This window comes from Phyllostomus discolor, chromosome 7 (assembly GCF_004126475.2).
Source record: "Phyllostomus discolor isolate MPI-MPIP mPhyDis1 chromosome 7, mPhyDis1.pri.v3, whole genome shotgun sequence".
Lineage (NCBI taxonomy): Eukaryota > Metazoa > Chordata > Mammalia > Chiroptera > Phyllostomidae > Phyllostomus > Phyllostomus discolor.
The window spans coordinates 77,545,089-77,559,136 of record NC_040909.2 but is presented as its reverse complement, the minus strand read 5'-3'; the positions used below and the strand labels follow the sequence as shown (position 1 = coordinate 77,559,136).

Genomic DNA, 14,048 nt, shown 5'->3' with positions numbered 1-14,048 from the left:
TTTCCCTCTAATCTGCGACCATATTCAACCAAGTCTGTGAGCATCCTGATTATCAGTGTTTTGAACTGTGCTTCTGATAGGTTGGCTATCTCTTTGTCAATTAGTTGCATTTTTTTCTGGAGCTTTGATCTTTCATTTGGGCCATTTTTTTTTTTTTGTCTTGGCACTCCTGTTATGTAGTAAGGAGTGGAGCCTTAAGTGCTCACCAGATCAAGGCAAACCTGGTTGCTGCATTGTAACACTGTATGTGGGGAAGGGGTCCGAGAGGAAACAATACCGCTTACTACGCTCTCTGCTGGTTTTCAGTCACTTCCCCTGCTACCCTCAATTGAATTGGGCTCTTCTGGTGCTGATTTCTAGGTGGGTGGGCTTTTGTACATTCTAGGACCCTGTGGGTCTCCAACAAACTCTCCTGTGAGTCTGGGACTTTCTTCCACTGCCACCTCAACTTCAGAGGTGTTTTCAGCTAGAGGCTTTGAGGCTATATTTCTCTGTGCTGAACCCCTGGGATGCACTATCTGTCTCACTCCCCAGTTGTTCCTCCCTGTTCATCCCCGCAAATGTGGGACCACCCTGTCCACCAGCTGACACCTTGCCTGTCTTGGTCCTCTAGCTGTTGCTTTGCCCTGAGTCTTCCCCACTGGACTGTCTGTCTCCACCCTTCCCACCGGACTGGATGAATGTATCTTCTTAAGCTCTTTGGTTGTCAGACTTCCATACAGTTTGATTTTCTGGTAGTTCTGGTTGTTTTTTGTTTTTAAATTTATTGTTGTCCTTCTTTTAGTTGTGCGAGGAGGCACAGTGTATCTACCTACACCTCTATCTTGGCTGGAAGTCCACTGTTTTTATATGAATGCACAGAGAATTACCATATTATTCTTAACTACTAGAAAGTATTCAGTTGTATGCAGTATACACAATTTATGCATAATCCCCTACTGAAAAAAATGTAGATTTTCTCCAAATTAGAAAAAGCGCTGCGGTGAATTATTATATGTACAGTGCACTGTAGGATTTATTTCCAGGGGACAAAATTCCACAAATTAAACTGCTAAAGAAAATAATATGCCCCTTTTAAATCTGATACATATTGCCAGACTGACCTCTAAGCAGGTTTATATACTTTAGCACTGGGCAGTGAAATCATGTTAACTTTAGTCTATAAACTTGATTATTTATAATATGTAACTGTGATTTAATTTAATTATTAATATTTAGCAGCTTTTCAGTTCTGACATTTAAATGAAATGCCAACTTTTCAAAAGCATTCTGTATAGATTCAAATATAGATATATATCATGCCAATATACATACAAATAATTTACTCATTTATGCATGCTTTATTCCCTTTGAAAAGCATTTAAAATGTATAATTATGTTTAAAAACAAGGCTGAAAAATTTCTCTTCCCTCTCCTTTTCTTCCTTTCCAAATCTCTAAGTTTAAATACTATGAATATTTTTCTATTTAGCCGTCCAGAACTTTTTTTTAAGTAAATAAAAAATGTGATCTTTATAGCCCTGACCAGTGTAGCTCAGTTGGTTGCATGTTGTCCCACAAAGCAAAGGGTCCCTGGTTTGATTTCCAGTCAGGGCACATGCCTGGGTAGTGGATTTTGTTCCCAGTTTGGGCAATGAATTGAGGTTTCTCTTTCATATTGATGTTTATCTCCCTCTCCTCCTCCCTTCCTCTCTCTCTAAAATAAATAAATAAATAAATAAAATAATTTTAAGAATGGGGTCTTTGTAAACACATATTCTTACATCTTTCTCTTTTCTTCCAACAAAACAATTCATTTGGGAACTAAAGAGATGACTAGATGCTTTCAATGTCCAACAAATGTTTGACAGTATGGATATCAGATTTTTACTTTATTATTCCTTCAGTGATGGACATGCTACATGTCTCAGGTTCTTCACTCTGACAGAATACTATAGTGGGCCCTTCTTTATTTGCCACCTGTGTAGTGCCTTTCATTGACCATGTCTTCCTCTTCTCTTTCATTTTGACATGACTCACTCTCTCTTCACCACAGTCCCAGATGTTCTCAGTTTTACAAAGAAACAAGATCAGAGAGGGTATGGATTTGTTAAACAGACTACTGTTGGTAAAGAGGAGGGTGAACCTGAATATAGGCCCAGATCCCAAACTTAGTGTTCTTCCCACACAAATCATGTCTTTGGCCATCTTATGCAATATAAATGAGCCTTTAAATGTTCTAACTCAGGGAGAACAAATTGTTCAAAGCCACTGTAAGAAAATCTTACTCTGATGTTTTTCATCTAATTATTTTCAAACTCCAACATGCATGTGCTGTTCCCCTTGTTTCATGTGCTTGAATGTTGTCCAGTTTTTACCAAGTTCAGCGTCCTTTCTCATTGCTATTTTTCAATCCCTCACTATTTCATTTCTGTGGTATGTGTTGCTTGATCTCTTTGCGCTTAGTTTTTTTCCCTACTCTAGTCTACAATACCTCTTTACCTTAGATCAAAGCAGCAGACTTCTCTCTGGTCTGAGCTCAGCTTTCTAAAGTCAGCTAAATTACTGAGGTAGGAATGTCCATACTTCTTCATAAAATGCACCTAATTTATGTAATTATACATCAAAATTTTCTCACATGCATAAACTAAATATATTAAATGGACAAAATCAGCAAAATAATAGTAGTTAATATGAGGTATAAGTAAAGAATTGAATTCATTATTTGCCTGACATTGGGACAAATTCTTTGCATGTATTTTCTCATTTAATTCTCCCAATGTCTTTATGAAGTTGCCAATATTATTGTGTCTACTTTTACAGTTAGGACATTGAATCCTCCAGAGGATAAATAGCTTGGTAAAAGGTGTTTATATATGAAAAAAATAGGGACTTCAATTTAAGCCTATCCGGGACCAGAACCCAGCTATATAATCTTCTCCCTCCTTTCAGTGAATAATCAGATGCTTAAGAGTAATTTCTATTATACTGAGGAACAACTTGCCTTTTCTAATAAATATAATCTCTGAAATATTAATGGAAACAAATGTGGAGATAAATTCCAATAGGTATAGTGATCTGATTTATAACTTTTCAGAATTTTATCTGATGCTTAGAGAGGAGACATACTGTGTACAAAACCATTATTGTGGCTGTTGCCTGGATCTATCTTGCATACTATTTTAATTTATAGCTTCTGGAATTAAATAGAAAATTATTGCTAATTTATCACATTGATCTCTTTAGCATGTTTATAATTTAAGATATGTATAGTAGATAAACATTTAGGAACCATAGGTCTAGAGACAAAAATTGAGATAGAAGACAGATTTAATATGAGAAGTAAGGTGAAAACAGGAAAATTCAAGACAGCATGGAATTAGGCAAGCCTAGTTTTCATAATAAACATTAATTATAAATTCCTACCCTTGGGGAAAATCACCCTATTATTAATATGGTGCATGTGACAGCCTGGTAGAGTATTTTTCTCTGTATCTGATGTTGTCTTTAATAAATGGATAATTATTGTTTCTAAAATGTTTTTCACTATTGATTATGTTAACAATTTATTTCATTCAGCAAATTGTAAGATTCTTTTTAAAATTTCGATAAACAAAATAAAATATTGTGAAAAAGAGAGAAAACACTGTCAGCATAAATAGGAAAACAGGCAGAGCATGGTAGGATATGAGAAGGTATAATTGCATGCTTTGATATTTATGATGAAAGACCAGAGCTGAAAAAAATGACAAAAATGCCATCTTAGCCCTTTGTAAAACAAAGAAAACCTGAAGGTTGTGCAATAGTAATTTTCATCATTTCTTCCAAAGCTATGGCAAGCTTTGAAAATTTTTATGTAATAGCAGTGCAATTTTCTAAGTGAAAATACTTTGAAATTATCTCGGGATATGTACTCTATTAAATAAAAAATTTCATTCCCCTCCTATAAAGAAAACAAAAATCTATTTCAGAACCTGATGTTGTCTTTATTTAAATTATGGATTTCTTTTTTTTTGCACACACTATAGCATTGCATTGTTATTTTCTTTCTTTTTGTTTTATTTTTTCCTTTCTTAAAATATATTTTATTGATTATGCTACTACAATCATCCAATTTTTTCTCTCCTTTATTCCCCTCCACCCTGTACATCCCGTCCCACCATAATTCCCCCACCTTAGTTCATATCTATGGGTCATATATATAGATTCTTTGACTTCAACATTTCCCATACTATTCTTAACCTCCCCCTGTCCATTTTCTACCTACCATTTATGCTTCTTATTCCCTGTACCTTTTGCCCCATTCTCTCAACTCCCACTGATAACCCTCCACAAAATTTCTATTTCTATGAATCTGTTCCTGTTCTAGTTGTTTGCTTAATTTGTTTTGTTTTGTTTTTCAGGTTTCGTTGTTGATAGTTGTGTTTGTTTTCATTTTGCTCTTCATATTTTCTATCATCTTCTTTTTCTTAAATAAGTCCCTTTAAATTTTCATATATTAAGGGCTTAGTGATGCTGAACTCCTTTAATTTGACCTTATCTGGGAAGTACTTTATCTACCCTCCCATTCTAAAGGATAGATTTGCTGGATAGAACAATCTTGGATGTAGGTCCTTGCCTTTCATGATTTTGAATACTTCTTTTCAGCCCCTTCTTGCCTGCATGGTTTCTTTTGAGAAACCAGCTAATAGTTTTATGGTACAGGTGGCAAACACAAGGCCCATGGCCTGAATCCAGCATTCCATCTTGCATTATCCAGCCTGGCATATTGTTTCTACCTGGTGGCAGTGCTGAGCTCCTTGCCCCTAGTTACATTTATAACTTATAAAAAGTCCTAAAATTGCATTTGGCCCTTCGAAGGGAACCACAAGGCTGATGTGACCCTTGGTGCAAATGCATTAAACAACCTTGTCTTATGGGAACTGCTTTGTAGGTAACTGTCTCCTTTTCTCTTGCTTCTTTTAGGTTTCTCGCCTCATCTTTAATCTTGGGTAACCTAATTATGATGTGCCTTGATATGTGTTTCCTTGGGTCCATCATTTTGGGGACTCTCTGGGCTTTCTGGATGTCCTGGAAGTCTATTTCCTTTGCCAGATTGAGGAAGTTCTCCTTCATTATTTTTTCAAATAATGCTCAATTTCTTGCTCTTCTTCTCCTTTTGTCACCCCTATCATTCAGATGTCGGAACATTTCAAGTTGTCCCAGAGATTCCTAAGCCTCTCCTCACTTTCTTGAATTCTTGTTTCTTCATTCTGTTCTGGCCGAATGTTTATTTCTTCCTTCTGGTCCAAACTATTGACTTGAGCCCCAGTTTCCTCCCCTGTCACTGTTGGTTCCCTATACATTTTCCTTTATTTCACTTTTCATAGCCTTCACTTCTTCCTCTATGTTGGGACCATACTTAACCATTTCTGTGAGCATCCTGAACTCTGCATCTGATAGGTTGGCTATTGCTTTGTCACTTAATTGCATTTTTTCTGGAGCTTTGATCTGTTCTTTCATTTGGGCCCTATTTTTGGTCTCAGCACACCTACTGTGTATTAAGGAGCAGAGCCTTAGGTATTCACCAGGGTTGGACAACCTTCTTGGCTGTGTTGTGGTGCTATGTGTGGGCAAGGGGTGCAAGGGGAAACAATGCCACTTGTTGAGCTCTAAGCTGGCTTTCAGTCACTTCCTCCTATACCCACAAGCAAATTGGGCCCTTCTGGTGCTGATTCTTTGGTGAGTAGGTTTGTGTATGTTCTAGGACCCTGTGAGCCTCTCCAACAAACTCTTTGTGAGGCTGGGAGGTTCTCCTGCCACCACAAGCCCCACAGATGTTTTCTGTCAGGAGCTTTGAGGTTTTATTTCCCCATGCTGGAACTCTGAGTTGCGCAGTCTGTCCTGCTGCCCAGTTGCTCCTGCAGGTTTATCTGCATGCAAAGGTGGGACTGCCCACTCTGCCAGTCACCACTTCGCCTGCCCCAGTCCTCCAGCTATTGTACTGTGGGTCCTCTCCACCCCAGCTGCCATCTCTGCCCCTCCTATCAGCCTGGATGAATGTTCCTTCTTTAACTCCTTGGTTGTCAGACTTCCATACAGTTTGATTTTCTGGTAGTTCTGGTTGTTTTTTGTTTTAAAATATGTTATTCTTCTTTTGGTTGTGGGAGGAGGCAAACTGTATCTTCCTACACCTCCATCTTGGCTGGAAGCCCTTTCTTTCTTTTTTAAACATGAAGCATAGTTATTTGAAAATTAAGGGTTGCCATTTATGATAAAAAACACTCAGCAAAGTGGGAATAGAAGGAGCATTCCTCAACATAATAAAGGCCATATATAAGAGACCTTCAGCCAACATCACACTCAATGGGTAAAAACTAAAATCTTTTCAACTAAGATGAGGAACAAGACAAGGTTGCCCACTTTCAACACTTCTATTCGATATAGTATTAGAAATTTTAGCCACAATGATAAGACAAGAAAAGGAAATAAAAGGCATCCAAATTGGAAACAAGGAAACAAAACAGTCACTGTTTGCAGATGACATGATAGTGTACATAGAAAATCCTATCGACTCTGCCAAAAAACAGCTTGACCTAATAAATGAATTTGGCAAAACAGCAGAATACAAAGTCAATATCCAGAAATCAAAGACATTTCTGTACACCAACAATGAAACAGCAGAAGCAGAAATCAAGACTAAAATCCCTTTAGATATAGCAAAAAGAAAAAAACTTAACCAAGGAGGTAAAAGACCTGTATACAGAAAACTACACAACCCTGAAGAAAGAAATCAAGGAAGACACGAACAAATGGAAACATATACTGTGCTCATGGATTGGAAAAATTAGTATCATTAAAATGTCCGTACTACCCAAAGTAATTTACACATTCAATGCAATACCTATTAAAGTACCAATGGCATATTTCACAGACATAAAACAAACACTTCAAAAATTTATATGGAACCATAAATGACCCCAAATAGCTGCTGCAATTTTGAGAAAGAATAGCGAAGTAGGAAGGATCACAATACCTGATACCAAACTGTATTACAAGTCCACTGTCATCAAAACAGCTCGGTACTGGCATAAAAACAGACACATGGACCAGTGGAACAGAACAGAGAGCCCAGATATAAACCCAACTCTCTACCATCAATTAATATTTGACAAAGAGGACAGTAGCATAAAATGGAAGAAAGATAGCCTCTTCAACAAATGGTTTTGAGAGAACTGGACAGCTACATGCAAAAATATGAAACTTAAGCACCAACTTACACCATACACAAAAATAAATTAAAGGTGGATAAAAGACTTAAATATAAACTGTGACACCATTCAAGTCCTAGAGGAGAACATAGGCAGGGAAATATCAGATATTTCACACAGCAACATTTTTACTAATATGACCCCTAGAGCAAGGGACATAAAGAAAAGAATAAACAAATGGGATCTCATCAAAATAAAAAGCTTCAGCATGGCTAAAGAAAACAGTATTCATTTCTTCTCAAATGAAAAGAGAACCAACTGTATGGGAAAACATACTTGCCAATGATACCTCAGACAAGGGTTTAATCTCCAAAATATACAAATAATTTACACAACTCCACTCTAAGAATACAAGCAGCCCAATTAAAAAATGGGCAAAGGACTTGAACAGACACTTCTCCAAGGAGGACATAGAGAGGATCCAGAGACACATGAAAAGATGCTCAGTATCTCTAGCTATGAGAGATGCAAATTAAAACCACAATGAGATACCACTTCACACCAGTCAGAATGGCCATCATAAACAAATCAACAAACAACAAGTGTTGGAGAGGTTGTAGAGAAAAGGGAACCCTAGTGGACTGTTGGTGGGGTTGCAGACTGGTACAACCACTATGGAAAACAGTATGGAATTTTCTCAGAAAACTAAAAATAGGTCTTCCTTTTGTCCCAGCAATTCCACTGCTAGGATTATATTCTAAGAACCCTGAAACATCAGTCCAAAAGAACCTATGCATCCCAATGTTCATAGCAGCACAATTTACAATAGCCAAGTGCTGGAAGCAACCTAGGTGCCCATCAGTAAATGAATGGATCAAAAACTATGGTACATTTACACAATGGAATTCTATACAGAAGGAGCTCCTACCCTTCACTACAGCATGGATGGAACTGGAAAGCATTATGCTAAGTGAAATAAGCCAGGCAGTGAGGGACAAATACCATATGAGCTTACCTTTAACAGGAACCTAAACAACAAAACAAACAAGCAAGCAAAATATAACTGAAGACACTGAAATAGAGAACAGTCTGACAGTGACCAGAGGGGAAAAGGGAAGGAGTTTCAGGGGAAAAGGGGAAGGGTTTACAGGAACAAGTATAAAAGACACATGGACAAAAATTAGTTGGGGTGGAAATGGGAGGGAGGTGGGGGATCTGGCATGGGAGTAAAAGACAGAAAACTGTACTTAAACAACAATTAAAATAAAAAATTCAAGAAAAGTAAAAAATACAAATAAAAATTAAGGTTGCTTATTAAATGTATTCAATAGTCTTCTGAATATTATTTTATAAAATAACTTTCTGGCCAAAGAGTAAATGAGAATTCTAATATGCTGTTATATATTTTTCCTAATACCACAGTAGATAACCTAAATAATGTATAAATACAAATTTTCTAGAGAACATAAAGTAAAATAATTTAAATATTTCATTTTATTATTTATTATTTTTTTTTGGTGTGAGACCAATTTATTGCTCATCTCAACAGTGGGTGGGGCAGGAAGGACTGGGGTCTCTTCTGGACACGAGAGGTGCTCCCAGCAGATGTGGGCCATGTCTCTGGGGAAGGATGTCTTCATGCAGCCAGTGAAGAGCTGGTCCACCCAGGGCAGCACCTCCTGTTACAAGCATGTATGGCACAGGGTGGTAAGTGAAGTCCACTTGGTAGTTGAGCAGGCAGCTGAGGGAGAACATGTAGAGGTCACAGGAGGTACCTCAAGAAATAGGTGCAGTTGTGGAAGGTGCAGAAGATGTTTCCAAATTGAGTGCTGAAGAGGTCCTTGTGATACACCTCAACTCCTGCCTCTCTTTCTTCCAGGCACCCAGCACTTTCCCCAGAGCAGGATTTGGCATCCTGGTAGGTGTGCATATGCTCCAGCAGTCAGGTGAGCTCCTGCTGCTATGCCAGAAAGTTCGTGTACTGCTCCTGTTGATGATGTGGAGCACATCATCATGCTTCAGCTCGGGGATGATGGCACCTGTGTGACAGCTCTGTGACAGCACGAGATTCTCCAGGTCACTGTAGAGGTGGTCTCCAAAGTAGAGCAAAAGCTGGCTGCACCATTCTGTCAGATGCAGGAAATCAAACAGGTTTCGCTGCTAATAGATCTTGTCCTTTTCCAGGCAGTTGATCCCAATGAAGTGAGCCCTTCTCATCAAGTTTTCTAAAAGGCTTAAGTGAGGTCAGTGAAGGAGCTGGGCTTATCTGCCTGGACAATCACCACATCAAAGAGCCATCACAAGTTGGCACCCACCCCAAAAGAGGATGGCACATGACCCATTCTCTTTTCCACGAAACTGAAAGGATTGTTAATAACAAGGAATAGCTTTTTCCCATGGACCAGGCTGCTCAGGACAGCATATGTCTCATTCCCTCTCAGGATGTACTTCTCCATGTATCAATCCATCTACTGTTATGTGAAACCTTTCATACAAATGTCTCAAATGTTGTCCATTACGTCCTTGTAGAGATGTGCTTGGTCAGACTCTAGGCCTAAGAAATCCACCATGCAGGAGAGCAGTGCCATCTCTGGCAGCAAGATGTCCCTGAACTGCTTGATGGTGGAACACTTGCCATAGAAACCACTCATTTGGTACAATGGGATGTGCTGGATTCCCTCATATAAGTAGGTACCCCCCCCTTATCTGGCACAGACTGCAGGCCCCTGTAGGCTGTTCCCAGTTACACATAATGGAAGGTATCAATCTTCATAAAAAGGCTCTTCTGAATGTCATAGTGGAGGCCATGGATGGCAAAGCACTAGTTGTAGTCATACTTCCAAATAGCCCCCAGGGTATTTGTGGTGCTCAGCCAGGATGTCACAAGCAGCACTGAAAATCTCTGGATGCAGTGAGCCTGCATACTGGGACAGTGTATAGTTACAGTCAAAGCCATAGACCTCGACATCATGCAGGCTGACCTCATTGTTTGTATAGATGGCCATTGGGTTCAGAAGACCACAAGCCTTGTGGGGCCGGAGGTTGTTCACCAGTCTGCGCAGGTCTTGGTAAGGAGCCCACAGGTTTTGTTAAGCTCTGCCTCACAGGCTTGTGCCGGGCAGGCACAGAGTGTGGAGCTCCAGCGCAGTGGGTGCTGGACCCCTGGGAGTGGAGGGTAAGGAGGGGGAGGTCCCAACCAGGTCAGGAGAGTGAAAAGGACATGGCTCGCCACCCACAGTGGCCTGGGCTTGTCAGTTAGCGCTGAGCAGCTGCCAGCAGCCCCACACCTGCCATACCCGCTACAAACCTCCAGCCAAATATTCTAAATATTTTAAAGCTGTTTATAAAATTCTATTGTTTTTTTGTCAGTTGAACATCTGATAACAGTGGAATTTGCCTTATAAAATGAGTTGTTTATGTATATTCATATATTCACTAAGGTTTTTATTAATCCACTACTGAGAAAGATAAAATATTCTTAAATGATTCCAAAATTCATTTTTTCAGTACACAATTCAGTACACAATTGTCAAAAACCACGAGAGACAGCGAATTAGTTAAGTCATTTGTCTTTCTTTCCCATTTTTGTCTTTCTCTTACAAGCACTGCTTATTTTTTAAAAAATTAAAGAGGGCAGGCATAATGATTACTGGAAAAAGGAAAATGCTCCTCTCACTTACCCAGTTATCACTCTGTCAATGTGTCAAATGTCTTCAGGCTGCCTTGGCTGAAGCATGTCACCTTTAGTTCTGTCTTGTCTACCATGCTTTTGAAATGTCCCAGTAAGGTCCTAGAGATTCTTTCGTTCTGATGTGCTTCACCTAGTGTTCTATGGAGAGTTACTTTCAGAAACTTCTTTATTGAAAAGTAATAAAACAAAGCCAAAAACAAAATGTAAGTAAAATTCTGAATTCACTGGATACTTTCCATGAAGATAATTAAAGAATTGATTTTTACTAAACTAAGGTAGAGAGATAGGCACATCTAAAGTCATCAATTTAGTGTACAGAATTTTCTCTAATGCAGTAAATTTAGAGATGATTTACTGAGATATATAAATGTATTAATCCCAAAGAAAAGTCCTGTCCTACCATTGTAAGAAACAAGAACGAAGCCATATTGCTCAATTCTTTTTAATTAAAATGCAATTGTCATGCCATTGAAATACTGTTGAGGTAATCCATACATACCAAAGCAGAAATTTGATCTGAATAATTCGCTAAGTGAAAACCATGTCAATTCAGTCTTTTTCCAATTAAAATGTGTACTTGAAATATTTTTGGGACTGTTTTGCATTTGGAATACCGAACATTTAGTCATCTTTAGTATGCACATTCTGAAAATTTTTCTTGTGAAAATAATTTCTCTGTTAACCCACTCATGAGAAACACTGTGGAGCAAATGGTATTTTCTGTCTTTGCCTATGTTTTATTTTTGAGAAACACAGAAGTTCTTATTACCAAATAAGTGTTTTTTTTTGTTTTTTTTTAAGATTTTATTTATTTATTTATTTTAGAGAGGGAAGGGAGGGAGATAGAGAGAGAGAGAGAGAAATATCAATGTGAGGTTGCTGGGGATTATGGCCTGCAACCCAGGAATGTACCCTGGCTGGGAATCGAACCTGGGACACTTTGGTTCCCAGCCCGCGCTCAATCCACTGAGCTATGCCAGCCAGGGCTTAAATAAGTGTTTTTTTAATTTAGTATAAAACACTTTGTATCTTAGCTTTTGTAGATTTTGTTTATTTTAATCATACTGTGTTAAATAAATTTCCCTTTCATATTTTAAAGGCAAGTTCAGCTATAATATAAAAAACTTCACAAAGTGCAGGCTGATTTATGTCCCACATACCCTCAGATGAACAGAGTTGTCATGGGTTTTAGAAGGTAACAGAAGTTCCCATATTTTGATTTACATAATTGAATTTGTAAAAGATTTGGAGAAGGATCAAAGATACAAAGTTCTTTTAACATTATACCTTTAAGGAGTATAAATGGTAACATTTAAATTGCTATTTAATTAAGTGAAAAATGTAGCGATCCTGATGCAATAGGTTGTTAAAAGATATTTTGTTCCAATAGAGTTTGGAATCATAAAATTCAGAGGGATTAATGTTCATAGTAATAAAATGAAGAAAAATAGATTATTTGTCATCAGGAATACTCTACTGAGAGAATTTCAGAAAGGATTTACAGGAGCAGACTAGAACATCAGTGCTGGATTTTGACTTGGACATGCATATTGTTGAAATTGTCTCTAGAAATTTGCTACAATATTTTTTCTGTTGCTGATATTATTGAAAATTAATCATTGTGAAACAAATTTGGTAGAAGCCATGGTCCACTTGAGAGACTTTAAAAGGTTGGAAACTACCTAATATTTAAGAATGTGGCCAGGATTTATCCCCAGTTAAAGCTAAGTTCCAGCATTAGAGTGTGTTCAGTAAATGCCATAAGGGAAAATTAAAAAGAACTTTGGAGAGAGGATTCAAAGAACTTGAAATCATTAGCTATTTCCACGAATACATTTTGCCAAAGATGGGGAAAAGCGTATTTTTGTTTAAGAAGGTGGTTGATAGTTCAGAATTCCAGAAACCAAGAAAAGCAGTTGGCTGGTTTGTGCTCCCATGGATGTCAGAGTGCCACCTCGTGGTCGCCAAGGTGAACTATAGACACCTGATCCTCACAAGATAAAGAATTAAACAATAGGGACCCACATTTGAACAAGCCTTTCACTCTGTTGACATAACTTGTTTATAATTTAATAATGTTAAATATAAATTTCAGTTAAACTAATGTAAAATATTCCACTGTCTTAATTGGTTGCATGGTCATGGAATTCAGATATTCTTGGACTTCTCAATATCCTTATTTTTAAATTACATTTGTACAAATCCCAAACACAGTGATGCTATTTATAATTTATTATGTTGTGTTTTTCTCAAACTGATTCACACTAGTTAATAACCATTTCATATACCAGGATTCCTCTCTATTTAACAATCTTATCTAAATCAATTTACTTTAGGCAAAACATTCTAAAAATAGATTTGGAAAGTATTTTCTCCCCTGGAAAAGCCAGCATAATGTTTCTAAAATAATTAAATTTATTTAATATTTCTGACTTCTGGCCAATATGGGGGAATAGGTGGATACACTGTACCTCCTCATACAACCAAAAGAAGAATAACAACAAATTTAAAACAAAAAAAAAAAAACAACCAGAACTGACAGAAAATTGAACTATATGGATGTTCAACAACCAAGGAGTTAAAGAAGAAACATTCATCCAGACCCACAGGAGGAGTGGAGATGGGCAGCTGAGAGGACAGGACTCTCAGCAAGGCAGCAGCTGGCATACTGGGCAGTCCCACATTTGTGTGCAGATAGACTGGGAGGAACAATTGTGAAGCAAGACCAACTGTTGCAACCCAGGGCTCCAGCACAGGGAAATAAAGCCTCAAACACTCTAACTAAAAAAACATGTGGGGGTTGTCACAGCAGGAGAAACTCCTAGCCTCACAGGAGAGTTCATTGGAGAGACCCACAAACTCTCCTAGAATGCATAAAAGTCTCTCCCAAAGTTCTTCAATGTACACAAAACCACCTACCTGGGAGTCAGCACCAGAAGGGCCCGATTTGCTTGTGGGCAGCAGCAGAAGGGACTGGAAGCCCACAGAGAGCTGAGCAGGCCTCACTGTCCCCTCTCAGAACCCTCTCCAACATACAGCACCACAACACAGCTAAGAGGGTTGTCCAACCCTGGTGAATACCTAAGGCTCTGCTCCTTAATACACAGTAGGTGTGCTGAGACCAAAAATAGGGCCCAAATGAAAGAACAGATCAAAGCTCCAGAAAAAATGCAATTAAGTGACAAAGCA

At 38.2% G+C, this 14,048-nt stretch overlaps 1 pseudogene; it reads right to left on the bottom strand.

Moving 5' to 3' along the window:
* Positions 1-3,262: 3,262 nt before the first annotated feature.
* Positions 3,263-10,188, bottom strand: LOC114501382 (annotated as a pseudogene).
* Between the last annotated feature and the right edge of the window lie 3,860 nt (positions 10,189-14,048).